This window comes from Sorex fumeus, unplaced genomic scaffold (assembly GCF_029834395.1).
Source record: "Sorex fumeus unplaced genomic scaffold, SorFum_2.1 ptg000166l, whole genome shotgun sequence".
NCBI classification, from domain to species: Eukaryota; Metazoa; Chordata; class Mammalia; order Eulipotyphla; family Soricidae; genus Sorex; species Sorex fumeus.
The window spans coordinates 1,024,259-1,031,208 of record NW_026606223.1 but is presented as its reverse complement, the minus strand read 5'-3'; the positions used below and the strand labels follow the sequence as shown (position 1 = coordinate 1,031,208).

General features: G+C 54.5%; 1 pseudogene; it reads right to left on the bottom strand.

The window, feature by feature from the left end:
• Positions 1 to 419: 419 nt before the first annotated feature.
• LOC130016737 (histone H3.1-like) lies at positions 420 to 2,667 on the bottom strand (annotated as a pseudogene).
• Positions 2,668 to 6,950: the final 4,283 nt, after the last annotated feature.

Below are 6,950 nucleotides of genomic sequence, written 5' to 3'. Positions count from 1 at the left end.
GCCAGCAGCATCTCCATTTGTCCCAGCCCTGAGATTTTAGCATTGTAAACTTTTTTTTTTTAATTTTATTGAACCACCATGAGATAGTTACAAGCTTTCTTGTTTGGGTTACAATCACACAATGATCAAACACCCATCCCTCCACCAGTGCACATTCACCACCACCAATATCTCTGGTAAACACCCCCCTTTCCCACCCTCCCCCTGCCTCCATGGCAGACAATTTCCCCCATACTCTCTCTCTACTTTTGGGCATTATGGTTTGCAATACAGACCCTGAGAGGTTATCCTGTCTGGTCCTTTATCCATTTTCTGCACACATCTCCCACCCCGACCGATTCCTCCAGCCATCTTTCTCTTAGTGATCCCTTCTCTATCCCTGCTGCCTTCTCCCCTTTGCTCACGAGGCAGACTTCCAGCTAATAGCATTGTAAACTTTCTGCCCTCTCTCCGAGGACGCGGAATGCCAGCTGGATGTCCTTGGGCATGATGGTGACGTGCTTGGCGTGGATGGCGCAAAAGTTGGTGTCTTCGAAGAGCCCCACCAGGTAGGCCTTGCACGCCTCCTGCAGCACCATGATGACTGAGCTCTGGGAGTGCAGGTTGGTCTTGATGACCTGCACGATCTCATGCACCAGCCATTGGAACGGCAGCTGGCAGATGAGCAGCTCAGTGGACTTCTGGCAGCAGCGGATCTCGCACAGTGCCACGGTGCTGGGCCAGTAGCCATGTGGCCTCTTCATGCCGCCAGTGGCTGGCTCACTCCTGTGGGCTTCCTTGGTGGTCAGCTGCTTATGGGGCCACCTTCCCGCCCATTGACTTGTGCGCCGTCTGCTTAGTACGAACCCTCTCGTTCTTCCCAACTCAGCTGGAGAGTCCTTCAGGGTTAGGGAAAGGAGACCCATTTTTGCTACTGTCATTGGCATATTCAGTATGTCACGGGTAGCTTGCCAGGCTCTGCCGTGCAGTGGGATACCCTCGGTAGCTTGCTGGGCACTCAGGGGGGGAAGGGGGGGAAGGGGGGAGACGGAGGCTTTTGGGGCGATCTCTAATAATCCCTGCAGGTGCTCCCCTAACCTGCAACAAAGGCAAAAAACGTACCCATGGCAGACATTACCCAGTTGCTGCCAAGGCCACGGTATGAGTTACCCGAGCTCAAAGGTGAGATGGAAATGAGATTTCAGAACCACATCGAGATAGATAATGAGGGGCCAAAGCAATAGCACAGTGGAGAGGGCCTTGCACACAGCTGACGTGGTTCCGATCCCCGGCACCCTATATGGTCCCCTGAGCAGTCCTGAGAGCAGAGCCCTCAGTCACCCCTGAGCACCACCAGGTGCGCCCCCGCAAAAACAAAGATTTATAATGAAAGTGACCCAACATGGAGACACAAAATCGATTATACCGTCCCTAAGTATGAAGATGCCACCTCCAGGCCAGCCTCCGTGAAACACAACGGCCGGAAACCCGTAACAGCCACAGTCAGAGGGAGGGGCCGAGGGCCAGACAGAGTCGGGGACTGGAGAGGCAGCGTAGGGACAGGAAGTGGGGCTCAGCACTCTCCGGCATGAGTACGAGCCTGCAGCTGGCCCAGGGTGCCTAAGGTCGGAGCTGAGGAGAAGGCCCATGGGGGCGGTGGGTGGCCAGACCTCTGCCCACATTCCAATCAGCCAACACCAGAGAGCAGGAGTCTCCAAGGCGCAGGATGTGGCCGTTGAGCGCATGCGGGCATCCCTGGGGTGGTCCTGGCGGTCTGTAACCTTGGTAACTGCGAATGGATGCTGACGTGCTCAGATCCTTCAGGCGGCCCAGTCCCGCTCTGTGTAAGAACCTGCTTGGGAATTTCTGCTTCCGTGTTTCACCCGGGCCCTGGCACACATTCTACAAACCGGAGCTCTGGCCCGGTTCTTCTGGGTCTGACAAGAAACAAACCGGTTCCCCCAGAGCGGGAGCTGGGAGGGTCTTACTTGAACACTGGGCAACTGACACTTCACTCTGCCGACAGAACAAAGGAAAGGCAGCTCTCCCTCAGCTTCCGGGGAACCCCCAAAGGAGCCTCAGGTGAGAAAGCCACTTCCTGGAGGTGGGCATGCGGTGTAGACAGAGGTACAGAGTCCACATTTACTTTTACAGACTTACAAACTTTCGTGCTTACGTTTCAGTCATACAATAATCGAGTTCCCATCCCTCCACCAGCACCCATTCTCCACCACCAAAGTTCCCAGGCTCCCTCCCACCACCCCCACCACCACCCCTCCACCTGCCTCTGTGATAGGCACATTCCCTCTTACTCTCTCTCTCCTTTCGGGTGTTGTGGTTTGCAATACAGGTATTAAGTGACCATCATGTTTGGGCTATAGTCTACTTTCAGCACACATCTCCCATCCCTGAGCGGGTCTTCCAAGCATCCTTTACTTGGTGGTCCCTTCTCCATCCCGGCTGCCTTTTCCTCCAGCATATGAGGCCAGCTTCCATGCCGTGGAGCTATCCTCCTGGCCCTTATCTCTACTATCCTTGGGTGCTAGTCTCCCATTCTCTTACTATATATTCCACAAATGAGCAGTCCTTCTATGTCTGTCCCTCTAGAGTCCACTTTGTCCCTGCCTGGGGACACGTTTCTGTGTCCCAAATGATGATGACCACGATCACGGCCACAAACATGCCCATTTCCGCCCAGACTTCCCTGCCGTGTTCTTCGCCACCAGTGCTGATGGGTCCAGGGGAACCACCTCAGTGAGCTCTCCACCCCAGAAATGCTCACACCACACCCCGAGTCATCAGCGGCAGACTCTCTCTCTGGACAAGACATCTCTGGAACCTTCTCGTCTTGCATGCCTGAAAATGTCCGCCTCTATGCCCTTCTCCCCCGACCCCTTCCCACTGCCCTCATCACCAGAAGATGCCATTCGGCCCTACCGCTGCCATGACTGACCGCCTCTGGTGGTGGCAGGGGACACCCAGAACTGGGCCTGCACCTGAGCACTTCTACTCACACACGGAATGACGACTGTCTTCCTTGTGATGGCTGAGGAATCTGCATGATCTGTGCATAAGAAAACATGCCACAGGTTCTCTCCTATAAGCAGGCATGGCCAGCAAGCCATAGAAGCATGCTTATATATGATCACATATGTATATGCACGTGGTCAACCCAGGTTTGATCCTCAGCACCCCTTTATGGTCCCCCAAGCACTGCCAGGAGTAATTCTTGAGTGCAGAGCCAGGACCCCTGAGCATCGCCAGGTGTGACCCCCAAATCAGTAATAGCCATCCTAATAGGCCAGAGGTGGTAACTCATTTGTGGTCTTGATTTGGTCTCTTTTTTTTGTTTGCTTTATTTTATTTCATTTGGGGGCCACAGCTGGCAGTGCTCAGGGATTACTCCTGTCAGGATTCAGGAGACCACAGGCGGACTCTATGTGGATTGAACCCAGGACAGTCACGTGCAAGGCAGGTGTCTTACCTGCCGCCCTATCTCTGATACTGTGTGATCTCAATTTCTTTGGGTTTGCTTATTTGGGGGCAACACCCAGCAGTGCTCAGAGCTTATTCCTGGCTTTGCACTCGGGGATCACTCCTGGTGGACTCAAGGGGCCCTATGGGATGCCAGGGATCGAACCCAGGTCAGCCACATACAAGGCAAACACCCTCCCCGCTGTACTAAGGCTCCGGCCCCTGATTTCCCCCCAAATTCTGGGGGATCTCACACGTGGGACTTAGATCTCTCACCCCGGCCATGGAGCCAGTTTCCTGCTTGATTGTGACAGTCTCACGTGATGGTCCTCTGGACTCACAATCCAGGGGGTCTGTGTTCGTAGGAAGCGGTAGCATGCCTGACCATCAAGGACAGGGCCTCTGAGAGAGGCCAAGCCAGGTACAAATCCCAGTTAGGTCCCTTGTAGGCTGCGTGGCCTTGGGTGAGCCACTCACTAGCTCAAACCCAAAATGCAGATAAAAATACTACAGCCCTGGGGGCCAGAGCAATAGTCCAACGGGGACGGCGTTTGCCTTGCACATGGCCAACCCAGGTTGGATCCCCCAGCACACCCCATAGGGGCCCCTGAGCACTGCCAAGAATAATTCCCGAGTTCAGAGGCAGGAGAAACCCCTGAGCATCACTAGGTGTGGCCCCCAAATCACAAATTAAAAAATGACAGCATCATCTTTTAATGCCACTTTCCTTTCCAAGTGAAAATCTAAAGGTAGGGAAATTGGGAGCATGCTTTTAAAAATGCTTTTAGTGTCATTTCCATCCTGATTATGTGTTTCAGCAAAAGCCTCGTTGTCATCAGTTAAATAAATCAAACCGTGTGTTCACGCAGAAAAGGCTGAAAGGGCCCAGAGTGGCGAGTTAGTGTGGCATCCTTGGGGAGGGTCTGGGGCAGGAAGAGGGCTTGAGGGGAAACTGCTATTTCGCTTTATCTTTACTTTTGAGTAAAGCTTGCTATTGTGGGCCAGAGCAATAGTACAGTGGGTAGGGCGTTTGCCTTGCACACACCCGACCTGGGTTCGATCCCCAGCATCCCCTATGGTCCCCTGAGCACCACCAGGAGTAATTCCTGAGTGCAGAGCCAGGAGTAACCCCTGAGCATCGCTGGATGTCACCCAAAAAGAAAAAAAAAAACTTGCTATTGCTTTTTAACTCCAGAAAAACTATCACCAGCATCTCTCTCCCTGAGGCCAAGGCGGCCAAGGGCATTTGCTGCCAAGCAAAGCCTTGACCATCCACCTCCCTTGATTGAATTTCCTGAGAGCCTTCCACATCTCTCGGGCACTTTTTTTTTCTCCCCCAAATGCTCCGCTTTTACCAAGTTCTGAGTAGAAGCATGACCATGAGTCACAATTTCAGGGCAGTTTCATAAATATTATGTAAAAGAAATTACCTAAGGCAACTTGGCTTAAAAGTTGCGCATGCGGGAATGAATCACCCCCAAACAATGATCAGTGGGGCGTGCGGTCCCCTCACGGGTCATCTCATCTCCCGCTCCCCACGCTGCCCGCGGCAGTGGGGGGGAGGGGGGCGTGGACGTCGCCCTCAGTGGCTATCAAAGACATCCCCATTTGTCACCACAGCCGGGCTCCTCCTGGCCCCGACTCAGAAGCTGCCGCGTTGAGAACGGTTTCTCCCCTGCCTCCGTGCGAGTGTCCAAAAGCTCCGTCCAGTGCGGTTCTGCTGGGATAATTGAACGGCCCCGAGGATGGCTGTGGGGAAGGTTCTCCAGGAGAATCGCATTTCTTCTCCCTGTGACCATCCATCTGCCCTCCTCCACAGCCTCCTAATGTGATCACGGCCTCCTGGCGCCACCTGCATGTTCTGTCCTTCACCCATCTTTGTCACCCTCCGTCATGGGCGGGGTGGGGGGGAGGGGAGGCGCCACTGTTGACACCAACCACGTCCACAGAACCTGCATCCAGCCCCAGTGATATTCCAAACACTAGCCGGAGACAGACACGCCAGGCAACCCTCTAGCGAAGAGGGGCCACGCGGGGGCTGGAGCGACAGCACAGCGGGGAAGGCGGTTGCCTTGCACGTGGCCAATCTGGGTTCGATCCCTGGCATCCCATATGGTACCCTGAGTACCACCAGGGGTAATTCCTGAGTGCAGAGCCAGGAGCAACCCTGAGCATCACCGGGTGTGACCCGAAAAGCATCGCACTGTCACACTGTCGTCCCATTGTCCATCGACTTGCTCGAGCGGGCACCAATACCGTCTTCATTGTGAGACTTGTTGTTACTGTTTTTGGCATATCGAATATGCCACAGGGAGCTTGCCGAGCACTGCCGTGTGGGTGGGATACTCTCGGTAGCTTGCCAGACTCTCCGAGAGGGACGAAGGAATCAAACCCGGATCGGCCACGTGCAAGGCAAACGTCCTACCCTCTGTGACCCTGTTATTCGATTGCCTTGAGCAGGCCCCAGTAACGTCTCCTTCATCCTAGCCCTGAGATTAAATTCAAGGCTCTTTAGGAGAATGAGACCCATCATTGTTACTGGTATTTGGCATATTTGGTGCGCCACGGGGAGTTTGCCAGACTCTGCCCTGTGGGCAGGCTGCATTCAATAGCCTGCAAGTTTGTCCAAAGTAGGAATGAAATAATAAGATGTCATAAAAAAAAGTTCTGATAAGATGTTCCGGGATCTGGATTTTATAGTCTCTGAGTCTTGGCCGCTGATGGGATTACACGGCGCCAGGGGGCCAGGTGGTGGGTGTGACCCCCGCCTACTGGAATTTGGAGGATCTGGGTGGAAGATGCTCGACTCCAATTCGAGTAGGCTTGGAGGTCTCGGCCCCGGAACCCGCGTGGCTTTGTCCCTCTGCCAGTACCTTCATGTGTGCGGAGAGTGGTCTCAGCATGGTGGTGGCTGGTCCTGGAGGTCTTCGGCTTCGCTGTGACCCAAAAAGAAAAAAAAAAAAAAAGAGGGGCTATGCCAAAGGCTAGTGGGCACAGAGGGCAGATGACAAGACTCGGGTGGCAGGGAAGGGCAGTGTGGGCTGTGAGGGTGGAGGGAAGGGCTGGGTGGGGTTTAAAACACCCAGCAGGGGCCAGAGGCAGTTCAGAGAGATGGGCACAGGCTTTGCATGATGGAGGTCCCAGATGCCACCATGGGCACCGCCTGGTCAGCCCTCAAGTGTACCCTGAGTACCGAGGCCAGAGCAGCCTCCAAGCACCACTGGGGGAGGCACAAACATAAATGCCTGCCGGTCCCAATTGGAGGAGGAGAGTGTAAGAGTGTGTCACCGAGAGAGACCATGTCCTCCAGACAGGTCCCACCCCCTGCAAACCACAGGCGCTTCCCAGGGGAGCAGAGAACCTTCTCCCGCCCCCCATGGGAAAGCGGAGAAGAGCACAGGAACCTTGTCACCGAGCCCACAACCACCGCCGTGTAAGCTCACCGCCCAATTATGGATTTTTCTGCAGCCCAGGGCTCGTCTGTGGCCGCACGACGC